Source organism: Thunnus albacares, chromosome 15 (assembly GCF_914725855.1).
Source record: "Thunnus albacares chromosome 15, fThuAlb1.1, whole genome shotgun sequence".
NCBI classification, from domain to species: Eukaryota; Metazoa; Chordata; class Actinopteri; order Scombriformes; family Scombridae; genus Thunnus; species Thunnus albacares.
The window spans coordinates 5,134,190-5,149,740 of record NC_058120.1 but is presented as its reverse complement, the minus strand read 5'-3'; positions in this window follow the sequence as shown (position 1 = coordinate 5,149,740).

Sequence of the window (15,551 nt, the reverse complement as noted above, 5' to 3'; positions counted from 1 at the left end):
ATTTTCATTACATAACCATGATCATGATCACTTTCGTGCCTTGACCACATGGTTGTATTTGCTCAACCTTGGAAGATAATAGTCTAAAGCTCTTTTTAATCTTAATGATAGCACTCCATCATCCAAGAACTATTAACACATCAATGGGCCACACCACTGCACTGGACGACATGTTCCTTCATTACCATGAACACACACAAAATACTCACTAGAGCACCAAATGTGGATAATCCACAGCTGAAAATAGTCCCCAACAAAGACAGTATTTCCCCCTGTTAGTGTATTGTTTGCTAAAATCTACAGTGACCAGCCTTTCTAGGAAATGACAGAGGCTTTTTTTAATGTAACAATACATACATCTTCAGTAGCAATGTACAGGTTTGGGCTGAGTGCCACAAGCAGGGCAGGGAAGTCAGAAAGACTAACTAATGCAATGTTGGTTTAGGTCTTTTCATTAAATGCAAAATAATGCCATTACATCATTATACAATGGAGTACTTTGCTGTCTTTTCATCAGTTTCTTTCAACAATGCTTTGGAAAGAAGAAAATTCTACATCCTCCGTGTAGATTCACTTCCATTGCTAGGATTTGTCCTCTGGAGCCAGAACCACAACCAAGGCTTCTCTGAATGAGAGGGAAAACCAACAACCAAACTAGTCAGTGTTAGAAAATGGCAAAGCATCAGTTTACAGTATATGCAGGTTTATCAAAATGTGTCTTTCAACTTGCATAACAAACCAAATGTAACACACAGTGCAAACTCTAGAATATTTGAAATGTGTAGGTGTGTTTGCTTGTGGGATTCTCATGTAACTGTCTGCGTGTGGAGAGGCATATTATACAGTTAGCACTTACACAGATATGCAGCTGCTAACTTTACAGCTGCCATTGCTTGTGTTATATTACTCCATTCGATGTAGACTGACAGTTGTTTGACATTTAATTTAAAAAAAAGCATACCCAGTATATGTAAGAACCCCTTGCAAGTTCAACATGTGTGCCGTACTGACATATACACACATTCACCCAAAAACATGTTCCACAGACACACACTAAACAAAACAAATCCTTATATGAACATACATACAGTACACAACACAGGGTCCATACATCACATCTGCATACACACTGTAGGAACAGCAGGCAAGTCACATGAAATGCATCTCAACTGACCTATTGGTCATGTGGATATGCTTTAAAAGTAACCTATTTACTGGACTGTCGGATGCCAATTCAGAGATCAGTTTTGAGGGATGTTGTTTTTAAAGAACACAGAGCGACATCAACAAAAGAGCACTTTAGATGGCAGAGCATATTTCTTCTGCTAAGGCTTTTAACACATCTTCTGTTTAAACAGGAGACATGCCAGACAGCTAAAGCTTTGTGCAGACACATATGATTGAGTTTTTAATGTTATACAAATATTATACCATATGCTTTCGTGTTAGTGACTTAAGCCTGTGTCTTTATCTGTAAGTCACTTCATTTGCTCTCCATTGCTCCCCATAGAGTGCAAATGAGGTACCATAATCATAACGGGTGACATCATGGCCCTGTGTTATTATAAACTAAAACCATGTTGGATTAGTATTAAATCTTTATTGGGCTTTTTTTGTTGTTGTTCATGGTACAGAAAGCAATTATTTGCCACTAATGATAGAATTTCTTTCTCTAAGCCAACTTTAAACTGCTGCTTAGATTCTCATGCTTCATGCAACCTGTACAATGTACGGAACTTAAGTGGTACACAGGAAGTGACATGTGTACTCTGCAGGAAATCTAAACCTACAGTCGCTCTGGCGCTTCGGGCAGTTTTGAATCAAAAAACGACATTACAGCCCTGAAGTCTCAGATCAGCAAGTTTATGGAATTGGTGCACTTCAACAGTTTACTAAGATTCAATTAAGTGCTTTTAACGTCAAGACATTTCAAACATTTGATAAAGATGATTAATAGTAGAGACAATATACAACTCATATAACTTACATAGCCCAAACACCCAAAGGTCTTTGCCTTTCTCTTCACATCAAAAATGATGTTTTTAGCCAGCAGAACAAGTATTTAAGACTTTTTTGACTGGATTATTTGTGGGTACATATTCAAGGTTACAGAATACAAATCTAGCCTTCTCTTGATTTCTACCCACAAGGCAATAACAAAACCAAAAGAATGCATCATTTCCTCAATACCATCATCACATTTTTGATCATTTTCTAATCCCCATCTGAAAAACATTTGTCTTGCTGAAAGGATCTGAGATACTGACTCCTGGTATCAGGTATGTCTCTATAAATGTGGTATATCAAACATTTCCTCTCGATAGAGTGAAATTCATAAGAAATTCCAATTAAATCAAATTATTTTAAAAGAGTATGAATTGATCATAAAGCCAATTGTAATCTTTCAAAGCAGGAGGACATAGCAATATTCCTCCAGTCATTTAACCCTTTGTTTCCATGTGTAAGAGACTGGCCTGAGCAGTTTATTATATCCAAATTCTGAACAAAGCATATATGTCAAAAAGTGTTTCATAGGAATATAGATTCAATTCTTATCAATAATATAATTTAAAAAATATTCCTTTTAAGATGTTTATTTCCAAACACTAGGTGAACCATCTACCAAAATCTTGGAATTGAATGATATAATTTGTTACAAAATCCAACTTCTACTGAATCTGGTGTGAAATACTGGAAATTAAGCCGTGCTTTTATCATTTCTTTAAAGAAATGACACAATTTAACGATAAATGAGTATTGCAAAAGACTTTTATGGATCATACTTCTAAACTTCAGTATTTTACACGTGGTTTACGAGCTCCTGGATCTGAGGTTGTGAAGAATGACAGAAATGTGGTTAAAACATCTCTGTCTTAAAATATTTTCTCTCTGACTCACATTAAGGCCTTGTCAGCTGCACCCAGTTGCATCACAACATTGCTGTGGTTTTTAATCATTGACGACCTGCTGTGATCATACTGCTGAAAGAGAAACAGCTCGACTGAGATAACTGTGGGAGATAAAGCTAAACTAGGACTGCAATCACAAATATAACTGTTATAAAGCACTAATGCTACAGTGATAGGTCTAAAATTGTTAGCAATAAAAAAACTGTTTCGATGCAGCCCAGGAAAGTTTTACTGACATAATTATTAGTGAGTTATTATTAGGCGTGTACAGATACCGTACTAACTAATTGAGGGCAAAAATCATCAATAACCACAATCTTAGCAGCCATATTTATTACACTTCTCTTTGCTCTCTTTTCAGTCCATCACTCTTTATCTTTCACATTTGGTTCTAGTATTAGTCAACTGATATGTTTGCCTTATGCGTGTCCCTCTCCATCCCACTCATTGGACCTAAACTCCCTGTTCTGAGCCAATAGGAGGACAACATGCACATCCTGCCTCTAAACTCCTGTGTGCATTATTTTCTCTGCCTCCTTCTGACCCAGCTGTCGTTCTGTCATACAGTTAACACCCTGCTAACCCTCTTTAACCTCCTCCAGCCCTGAGTCAAACCTAAACTCTTAACCTCTGTGTCAGTTTGCATTTTTGACCCTGACTGATTGACTGACTTTCTTGTTGACTTTCCCTGAGATGAGTCAACTGGGCTTTACACAAATCCCAACAATTACTGTAATCAGTTGAGTGGACAGATAGGCTCGTGCTGAGTTGACAATAGTAAGCACGCCATGCCACAAACTGGAATGCAAAGATGGAGCCAGAGAGGATAGCATGAGGGCAGATAAGCTCATAGCCAAACAGAACAGATGATTTGCATGAGCTGAATAAGGGAGATAAATCAACTCTGAAGTTTACGTTTCCTTCACTTGCATCACCCTAACCTCAATTTCCAGTCCTCTTCACCGTCTTCTGTCAGGTCACCTGCAGCTACGATACACTATTAAATGCAAGTGAATGTCTAGAGGTTGTCAGGAGGCAGACTGAAATGTGAGTTTATGTGCTGCATGTGTTTGTCTGGTGAGGGTCACTGACATACATCACCACCTCTCTGCTCGTCTGTCTTTACCCTTACGTCAGCGTGCCTACACAAAGATAGGGCTATAAGCAAAACGTGCATTGATGAACATAGGAGTACGATGTTTGCCCACCTGACAAACACACAGGACCAAGCAGCAAGGTCACACTCAAACTGTGTAACTAACAACAGAGCAGTGCCGGCAGATAATATTCCCAGACCACAGTGACCTGCCCAAAACACAGCAAGAGTTCACCTTCCTCTAAGTACTCATTAACGGCACACTCATGCCAAAACATGTCTATATGTATACATGACAAGGTCAAAGCCATGCAGCGAATGACTGTCCGCTCCCAGCTGTTTACGCCAACAGAAAGTGAATATGTCGGCACTTTTATGCACCACTATGTATCATACTGTATTTAGACACAGCTTTTCTTTTGATTTAACCCATGATCTTCTAATCGTATTTTATGCTCCATTTGGTTGTACCAAGTCATGAAGACTACACGATAAAACATAAAAATTTGTGTTCCATAACCATTATCTTTATATGAAATCTTAGCAGAGAAGAGTATACTTTTCAAGGCCTTTAATATGTGTGCATGAATCAAATGTTCTGCAAATGTTAACAGTCTACTAGCCATGCTAGCAGCTCTGTGAGGCTCCACTAAGGCCCAGCGGTACTTTGAGCTGAATGCTAACATGCTCACAATGACAATGCTAACATGCTGATGTTTAGCAGGTTCATAACGGTGTTAGCATGTTCATACTTGCTAATTATAGCACTAAAAACAAAGTACAGCTGGTTGAAATTTAGTCATGAACTGCAGTTTTTGGGCTAGAGCTAAGAGTGGAAGGATTTTCCTTTTTATGTTTTATATCATTGTACAGAATATCTCTGGGTTTTGGACTGTTGATTAGAAAAAACAGTTGAGTTGTCTCATCGATTAATCAAAAGAATAATCAACAGATTAATCGTTACTGTAGTTGTGGGCTGTATTAGACAAATTAAAATTTTGACCCTGTTGATGGTGCTAAATGAAAAGTTATAGTTGTTCTAATTCATCATTTGGGGGACATCAGTGTCTTTATTACATTTCATGCCAATTCACTCAGTTTCAGTTAAAACCATAAACATCTAGGAGGAGAAAAAAAAAGATCATCATCTGGGGACCATGAATGTCTGTGCAGAATTGTGTGCCAATCCACTTTGTAGATGTTAACATATTTCACTGAATAAATGAAAACAAATTTGAACTTCTGTATTAAAAGTTATGGGCTCAAAGTCAGTAAGATTGATCCTCTGGGCACCATGGATATCTGTATCAAATTCCATGGCAGTACTTGTTGAGACATTTCACTTAAAAACAAAAATGTCAACATATGGTGACATTAGAGGAAAAGTCATGGGATCACCACAGTCACATTATTCCTCCACTACTGACAAAATGTCATGACAATCAATCAAACAGCTGTTGAGATATTTCAATCTGGATCAAAATGGGGGATCAACTGACTGAATGACATTGCCATCAATACAATCGATACAGTCACACCACTAGCATGATTAAAAATGATGTCTAGACAAGAGATTCTTTCTACAGTCTATGCACAACATATTTGCATCATGAAGAAAGAAAGGCATGTATGACATTGTCCCTGCACTACATTGTAATCATTTTTTTTTATCAAACATCAGCATTTTGCATTGGTCAGTAAGGAGGAAAAATCCCTAAGGCTACTACTCCCACTAGAAACATGTTTTTGATACAAACAGCAGACCATAATTTGTAGATTACAGAACATAAAAGTTGACATTTACTTGACCTCTTGGGCAACAACCATAAATTTCAACATATCTGGGATAATTGAGCTGAAACAGTGGTTTGTTTATACACTCGCTGATAACCCAGACAACTACAAAGATTCAGTGTCACTTTGAGGGCCCTGCGGCAATGTCACAAAAATCACTTTTGTCTACATTTTTGTGTTGAGTTTGTCTGTCTGAGTTTGTCTTTGTCTTAAGGTGAACCTGTGACCGTGTTTGCATGTCTGTGTTTGAGTGTATAGAGTGCATAATAGATTATAGATTAGTGATAACCTGAGGTGCATCCACGGCGTAAACACAATTAGACACAATTAGTTATTTTATATGATTACACCTGCAGCTTTTGAACTCATCCTCAAAATGTGCAGATATATAATTAATAATATTATTTTTTAAATTTCACGGTTGTAATTGGAATATTTTTAAGTGTCAAACGCTTCATATAAAATATACTAAACTTACTTTACTGACGGTTAACTGACCCGTCATGAACTGTTACTCAACAATCCTGACTGCACACAAGTGGGTGTATTCTTGTTGACAGTCCAGACAGCTGAGGTATATATGTCACAGTGCATAGTTCTGGCGTCTGAACTACCTGAGATGTGGTCATTGACTTCAGGCTCCTCTTTGCAGCTAAACATTTAGACAGATTAGCATTTGAAAAAACAATCTGAAACCATAACTTTTGATATCTCAAGATGACAGTGTTGGATGATTAAAAAAGCTGCAAAAAAAAAAATAAAGTTTTGTACTTCAACCATGAGTCATACTGAGTCCACCCTAAAACCACTATAACTGAAAGTCACTCTGCAGGTTGCAAAGCAGATGTTGCAGGATATGCCGACTGTTCTACACACTGTCTTAAATGAAAATACTTTTGAAAGGACAAAACAAGACAAGAAAAACTTGACCCTTGACCTTGTGATGGTATGAACTCCATGCACAGGCATCTTGCAATGCGCACCACAAAGTAACTTCACACCAGCTGGCAAATCCTTCTGTAATTGTCAAATTATAACATATGATTGATTAAAAGGTTATATTAGTGAAGGTTTATTGAGCCTGGTGGTAAATGTTATAGCAGCACGGACTGAAAGAAATACTAGTCTACAGAAGACACAGTGTTGTTTTTTGATGAGTTACAATACAGTTACTGTGGGCCTAATAATAAAACTACAGTTTCACTCCTCAACCACACGGAACTCATGTCACATAACTCTTTCCTGTCCCAGATATGTCCTTACATAACAGGCTTTTTTTTCTTTTTCAAAACTTTCCCATCAAAAGATGAAGGCCTGTGTGACTAAAATACTTAAAAGATATAGAGAAGATACGGTATATGCTTAAAGGGTGTGTTTCTCAGGCTGCTGGCTCACATGTTTATGCCTGTTACAGAGTACAGGACAAAGATTTACATATATTTACAGTAACTATTCTTAAGATTGTAAACTTGTGACTGATGTCATATGAGACTGTAATAAAATGCTTGCTGCATTTGCAACTTACAGTTGAATGAAAGTTTTGTATCAGCTTTTTGTGACCTATACAAAGCTGTTGTCAATGCATGGGAAATGTATTTGTAGCATTATACAATGAGGTTTTGAGAGCATTTCATAGGTCCAAGAGGTCAGAGATTTTACTTGATTTGTACAGAGGCATATGATCCTTAAATTAAGGTGAAACTTGAAATTGGAGTCCAAGGGTTTTGTTGACAAAGTTATATTTATTTCCAAGCAATTGGTAATGTACGATCTTGCTATTTAGTGATATACTTGATGGGCGTCAATGATTAAGTTCCTGATAGTGGAGGTAAACTTTGAACTTCTGATATGACGTGTGTTTTGATTTCGTGAGCTTGTTCCAGGATGTTTGTGCCTCTGATACACTGGAAAACCTCATCTTTTTTTCGGGGAAAAGTTGGTCAGTAATATACTATAAAGTCAGAGATTGTACCACCAACCAATAGCATGCCATTGCTCATCCCCCATTTCCTCTTTGGCTTATACCCTCTCTGCAGCCCAGACATGCCTCTGCATGAGCTTAGAGCAGCAACATTAACAACCTGTGGTGTTTACTCAGCAGTTCTGCTTAACTGTTTCAACTGTCACCAGCCAACCTTTTGGAGGAAATACACAAAACTTCAGGCAATAAATCAAATTTAGTATAATAACTAGCTAAATGGAAATTGACAAGACTTGTCACCGGTGACCTTGTGATAATAAAGGAAAAACACAAATGGGTCAATATTGATGTCTGAATCTTATCCTTATCCAGTTCCCTTAGAAGCTCATTAGTCACAAGGTTTCTCCATTGCCCTTTGCTGGGAATCATGGCATAGCCTGGCATTCTGGTAAATCTATCAGTACTTCATACACTGACCTTTCATATTCCGTTATGTAATTACAACACTTGTCCTTCAGCTTACCAGAATTTAAGGATGCAAGGGCATGAATTTGGAGCCATGAGACCATTCACATTTTAACATTCCAAAACCATATGAAGTTTGACTTTTTTGGCACTGTATTTAATTTCATAAACCTCTGAGGATCTCAACTTGTAGTGTCTGACATCTGTTCCTAGTTACTAAGCGGCGCACTACATTTACCCTCCACAATTTAACTTAAGTGTCCAAATTCTGAGAGTGAATGTGTTTTGATAACATTTCTAGTGAGAAATGTGCATGTTATTCTCAGAATCTTTGCTCAGTGAATGTATATGATGTTTAGGTTGTCAGTTATTACAAAGACTTTTTCAGGCTTTCTGTTGTTGCTAAGGTGGTTGCTATGGGTACTGCGGAATCATTGTTATTGCATTGTGTAGTTATCTGAGCTGTTATGCTATTTGTGTTATTTGATGATGTTCTTTCAAGAAAAAAATATCGATTTTAGAGCACCCCAGGAATGAAGGATTTGAAGCTTTGTGATTGGCTGAGTGGAGGACCCACCCGGAAGTATTTTCCTCACTGTCAGCGTGTTATGGTTTTCTTTTAATGATATCTTTAACATTTCTCAACACAAAAACATGAAAGAGTTCTTGTTCAACAACACAAAAGGATAATGTTATGGCCAGAAATAGTGCTGTTCCTGTCATGAGACCAGTTTTCCCCGTGGTTAATGTAGACTTTTCAAAGCATGTTACCATAGAAACTGCTCTGAGATCAGTTCTAATTGCAGGAAAGGTAACTGTTAATCCACTGCAATTGTTAATATATTGGTAAGCATTCAGGAGGTAGTTTAATACATGCAGGATGTAGCTGAACAAACATTTTGTATCTATAACGAACAAGTTCCTTAAACACAATTTGAAGCGCTGCATAACTCCCACCGACACTGAACACCAACCCAATACCCCATTTCTAGAATACTAGCTAACATATCTGAAATAAACCAACATCTTTACTTTTTCTTAACATAGATTATCTAGATGCAGAGTTATTACTAATTTGGCTGTACTAGATATTTGATATATTCAGTATATATCATTTTAGGATCCTATATTTACAACCCTAAACCAGAAGAACTACAACTGTGGTGCTGATTTGTATCAAGTTGCATGGCGCGGCTCTAGAGAATTGTAGTTTTTAAAAAATATTGGTGTTTTTCCTAAAATTGGAAGTTGTAAATACTGAATTGAGGAGTTAAGGGGATCGTAAACACATTTCTGTAATCAGATTTTAAATGTCTAATTCTTTAGAAAATTAATTTCAACCATATATTACTCATATTTGACAGCACCCCCAGGTGTTGACTATCACATGATAGCTTAGGTCAAGAGCTCTCTGTAACAGTTGATCCAATGTCTGTAGCCTGTTTTGTTGATGAATTATAAGCCTTCAAATATGCAAAGAGGTCAAGGTTCAAAGGTCAGTATTTCAAAGCAGGAGCCATGTAGAATCTTCATACAGACATATACTCTCCAGTAGTCCTTTCCAACGATGTCTTTGGTTTAGCTCTATGACAAATTTTTAATTTTCTCATTTCATGGACACAAGCCATCCCAGGCCTAGTTTCAGAGAGCACTTTGAGGGCCCAACATATAAAATTAAGCTTTTTATTTGTTTGATTGTTTGTTTTTAGTGACCACAATGAGTGACCTTCCAAGATTACAATACTGCTGACAATATTAGGCATCACTACAGGCTAGGAGGAAGTCCTGAAGTGCTTACATGGGCTACTTATTACACAACCCTGGAGATTCTTATCTTTATGATTCTTGGTTTTGGGATTTTATGTTAGCATGACATAACCTGTTCAACGGGAATCTGCTTTATTAGCCAATAAAAGCATACAAGGAATGTGTCTTGGCATTGGCATCCCAAAAAACACAACACAGAAGAATAAAAATAGACTAAATTAAAGTAATAATGATCATGAAACAAACCAAGCAATATTAAAATTAAATTGAAATTTTAAAATCTTTTTACAGAATGGAATAGTAATGGTTTTAAAATGGGATATAAAACTTGAAATGAAATATTGACTGTACAAATGAAAAATATGGACTGTGCTAGGGACAAAGAAATGAAGTGTATGAAATATATGACGGTGATGAGCAAACATTAAATGTGTGTATAAATAATTAAATGATGTAACAGTGGAGGTTGAATGCAATACACAGTCTAAGGTCCAGTTTGATGAGATTTAAAAGTGACAAGTGCAGGAATTAAATGAGGGATGTGAAATGTTAAGTCCAGCTTGACAACCCCATCTTCATCCCGTTTATATGGCCATGGTACAAGATTTGATGCGCACGCACACACAAACACACACGTACACACACGCAACAGTGAAGTGGTTTATTGGATGAGGTGGCTCAATATTCATTGAGGAAGACTCAATGTTTTAAGAAAGATGATTTCCTCAGCCACATATTCTTGGAAATATAAAATTAAATGAGCAACGTCACATTTTACAACCGCAGGCTATAAAACTCTAACAGAGACAGTGGTGTTTGGATTTGGGTTGCAGCTGACCGGCAGCAATTTGAAATGAAATGAAGCCCACTGACAGCAGACAACCCAAAACAGTAGTCGAACACACCACATCTGTCCACTTTGTTTCTCAGAATCAAAGGAGAAATAATTAAAACTGATGGCCTTAACATTAACCTATCATATTGTTGAGTTATCAAGGACACTTTTGTGTTTTTGTGTTGAGAAATGTTAAAGATATCATTAAAAGAAAACCTTAACACGGTGACAGTGAGGAAATACTTCCAGGCGGGTTCTCCGGTCAGCCAATCACAAAACTTCAAATTCTGGATTTCAAATTCAATTCATCCCTGAGGCTCTAAAATCTCTGGCTTTTACTGAAAGAACATCATCAGTTACATAAAACAACATAAATAACACAACAGCTCAGATAACTACACAACGCAAAGACAACAATTCAAACAACATGCAACTACACGGTTTCAGCGACAGCAGTGTCCATAGCAACCACTATAGCGACGATAGAAAGCTTATAATAAATCGTCATAATAACTGACAAACTAAACATAATATACATTCACTGAGAACATTATGAAAATAAAATGCACATTTCTCACTAGAAATGTTATCAAAACATATTTTAATGCCAAAACTATCTTAAAATATTGAATTTTTCACTGAGAATAAAAGCAATGGCATTTATTTTATTATTTTATTCATTTATTCATTTCTTTGTTTTCACAGACAGACAAACTTGACAGTCACATGACATGGACGCAGGCCAATAGAAAAGAAGAGGTCAAAAAAACAGGTTTCTCACCAGTTTAGAGCTGTTATTGTGAAACTAATATGTTTGCACATGTAGACTAACGCAGCTATTACACATTTTGGTGTGAGTCTGAATTGCATTATCAGGGGTATTTTTGCTGACTTTAGAAAACCCCTCCAGAGCAGAGCCACAGAAGACATTACACAACTGTTTTCACAGCCATATTGGTACTGCCCACGATGAGTTAACTGATGTGTAAAATGAGTGGAGTGCTCATCTGAGATCTGCTAAACAGCATTCATTTAGGGTAGACTAGCAGATCATGAATATCTATAGGCCTCAAGCCCCTGTCTCCTCTCTTGTGCAGCCACCTAGTATTTTCATGCTGATCATGTCATTGTTTCTACTGTGATACCAGAAAACAAGTCTACAGAAGAAACCAGTCTTAATGAACAGCACTCATTTCACAATCAGGACAAACTGGTCTCTCAAAAGATTATTAAATAGGGACTGTCTCTCCATGTCTAACTAAACCTGATGATGAATTCTGTACTAGATAAGCACACTGTACAATGACAACTTTACGATCTAAATTCTGTTGAAATAAAACCAGAATTGCCCTTATCAACGGTGTCATGGCAGAGGGATTATGGTGCAAAGTTGCACAATAGCAGGGCCCAGAGGCATAAAACTGCCAAAGGGCTTGTTTTTTTATGCAGGGTGAAGGATAACAATTTGTAAGCATGAGCATTGGTTTTACTAGTCCTACACAATGACTCAATGGTGACAAAATACATGAAAGGTATCCTCAGGTAGTCTGAAAAAGTTGAATTACCCATATCATAGTGAGCTTAGCGTGGGATCTTTTTTACGGGATTCAGGATTTGCAGTGCAATGAGTCACAGAAACCTTGATAGTGAAATCAGTGCAGCACCTCACCTTGAGGCTATCTGTGGTTCACATTTCATTCAGTGTACTTGTTGAATGCTAATTTGCCCTCTAGCATTCTCTGAAATAAGCTTAATCAGCCAGTAACACAGGTTTCCAGCATATCAGTAGCTGTTATAATTTATATGGGGGTGTATGTGGTGAAAAAGTATAAATATCACATAACCTATGTAAATAAGCAGCTATTTGAATACCTGGAGGTGGTGATTGTGAGATAATGAACTATTTAAACATATTAGTTTCTGTGGGTTTTTTTTTCTTTTAAGCTCATGTGTACTTTAAAGAAAGACACAATGCAAATAAAAGAGACTGCTGATATTATCAAACTTGAGAAACTTCAGATTATTATCTACATTTACCCACAAAAACAATATCAGCGTGGTTAGTCCTCCGATGTTCATGATTGGGAAACACATAAAGATGCACGCTCATAGAGACAAACAAATATCAACCAGAAGCAAATTAGCTGGCTGATTGTGCAGGTTTCCTTCCCACCCAGAAGCTCGGGAAAAAAAACCACAACACAAACATAAAACAATGGGACTAGGAAGCAGTTCTTCAGTCATTTCACATGGTCAAATCACTGTACACACCTACACAAGCTAAAAATAATCCTTTCCAAAGGGATGGCATACAATATTACTTAACAAACAGGAAGAACGTACTATAAACAACTCAGACATTTCAGTGATTGGGGGAAAACTGAATGGATATTTAAATATTGGGCTTCATCAGTAGAATCAGAAGTGCTTCTTGTTGTGATGTTTACTACAGCAACAGTTATTCAGGTCATGATGATAATAATAATAATAATAATAATAATAAGGGAAACTTTATTGCTGCCTGTGGGAAGGTCAGAGGCCATGATCTACTTCTGAACTACACTACCATAGCTGTCTTGCTCAAGGACACTTTTGCAGTGCTTGCCAACATGTCGACCGCTTGTAACCTAGTTGAGTAATAGTGTGTTAAATAAACTTGACATCCTGCTGCCCTAGATGTGCTGCAAATATATACAGATGCAAACAACAACTGCAAGAATCTCTCTCCTCTCACAAAACCACTTTAATCTTAACTGATCAGTTTTTTGAGATGAAATTAACACACAGCTTCTTCTCTGCGTTGTGAACTTGAGATTCTTTCTTTTGTGGAGAGAAACGTTGTGACATGCAAAGTAACGATCGTAATGTATGCCAGCTCATAGTATCCAGCTTTTACCTGGAATTTTGTTCTTCTCATCTGTGTAAATAAATAGCATGAGCCCAAAGCAGCTTTTTCCACTTGTTGTTTTAGGTTCGTCATTAAATGTGTATTTTATTATGCTCTCTTAAATTGTTGCTACAGCCTGATCTTCACTGTTGCTACAAGTGAACAGTGGATCAAAGCTATAATTGTGTCTGGTATGAAAGTGTGTGTGTGTGTGTGTGCTACTTGAGAAATATGACTAACTAAACTGAATGGGTCACACTTTCCAGCTTCTAGATAAAAATCTACATGCAACAAATAAGGCAGTGATGCAAAAAAAAGACTGTGGCTGGTTGGTTGGTTTGTTTTGATCAAAATCATTTTTCTAAAAGACTGCGATAATTGTGTTGTTGTGATCGTCCTTGTCTGTTACTACAGTAAAAGTCAAGGATGCTATTTGTGCAGCAGTTCGGGGCTTTCCGAGATGTTGCTCTCATTTGAGACTTTTGCTCACTAAATGAAACATGTGTTAATGCATCCAAAGTTGATACTGTGTTATCTGATGTGGCTCTTCCGGTTGTCTTATCTAGCGTGCCTGGAACTCCGGAAGTCCCCTTGCATCCCAAAGGGCTTTTCACAAGACCACCATGATAGCCTTCACCAGCTCTACTGTATGTGGTATCTCTGAACATCTGCCGATGTTTGGCCCTACACTTAGTATGCTGACAGCCCAAAGGGACCAATAGAGCGACGTTTATGAAAGATCCATCACTGTAGGTTTACAGGAAAACAATAGTGACGTCAACATCAGTGGGCTACATTCTTTCTCTCCACTTTTATAGCAACATGTGAACAAACAAAACTTATACTCCTTAAGATTGTTAAGTGGTCTAAATCTGCTTCACATGGTAGAAACTGTATAACACCATGTGACTGCATGGAATGTTTTTCTTTCTCATCTATGAAAAGCAGGATAAAACAATATCATAAACCAAAATAATGACTTGGCAAAGTGAAAGAGAAGTCATTTCATAACTTTGTTATTTTCAGTGTTGTCCTCTGTTGACGCTGACATGTTGTGAATTTATCTTATATGTAAGAAGGTCAAATTTTTCACTAAGTGTTTATACTACAAACGAGGCATGAATGTTATGTAAGAACTTTTGTATGTCAAGACATTGTTTGCTATGGTGAACTGTGTCACTGCTCATCTCTGATCTCTGTCCCCACTACAAAGACAGCGGCAGATCTGCGTGCCAGCACACATTTAGAAAGTACATGCTTTGGCACAACTCTATAAGAACATTTTTTTTTTATCTGTTCATGCTAGACTGCATATTGATATTGAAATAGCAGGTATATTTTTATTTTAAAGGAATAAGTTGACATTTGTGGAAAGCGTTAGATGACGCCAGCAGGTGGTTGGCTTCAGTTTGTGTAAAAACTAGAAATAGAGAGGGAAATAGCTGCCAAAATATCCAATCTTGCAATGGCATGTCTGCTTGTGGTGACTGCAGCATTTAATAAATGTAGCGTTTCATTCATTCAAAAAATAAGTTGCCTCTGAACATAATTGAGCCAGCAATTACTTTTCATCATAATGTTACTGGAAAGACAATTTAGTAGTATATAAATGTAATTCTTAATATAACAAATAAACCCTCAGAGAAGGCGTGAATTTCTATTTTCCTATTTTCCACTTTTTGAAGAGATAACACTGTTTTCACAAGTCTGAATCACAGCTTAGGTTGAGATGAACTTCATAAAACTTGATAAAACTGCAAGGACCTGAAGTGAAAAACTACTGTGCATGGATCTGAATGACTTAATATAACGCATCTTCTTTATGCCTATAGAGTGTATTATAGAGTGTAGTTTCAGCCTTTGTAATGCAACCATGT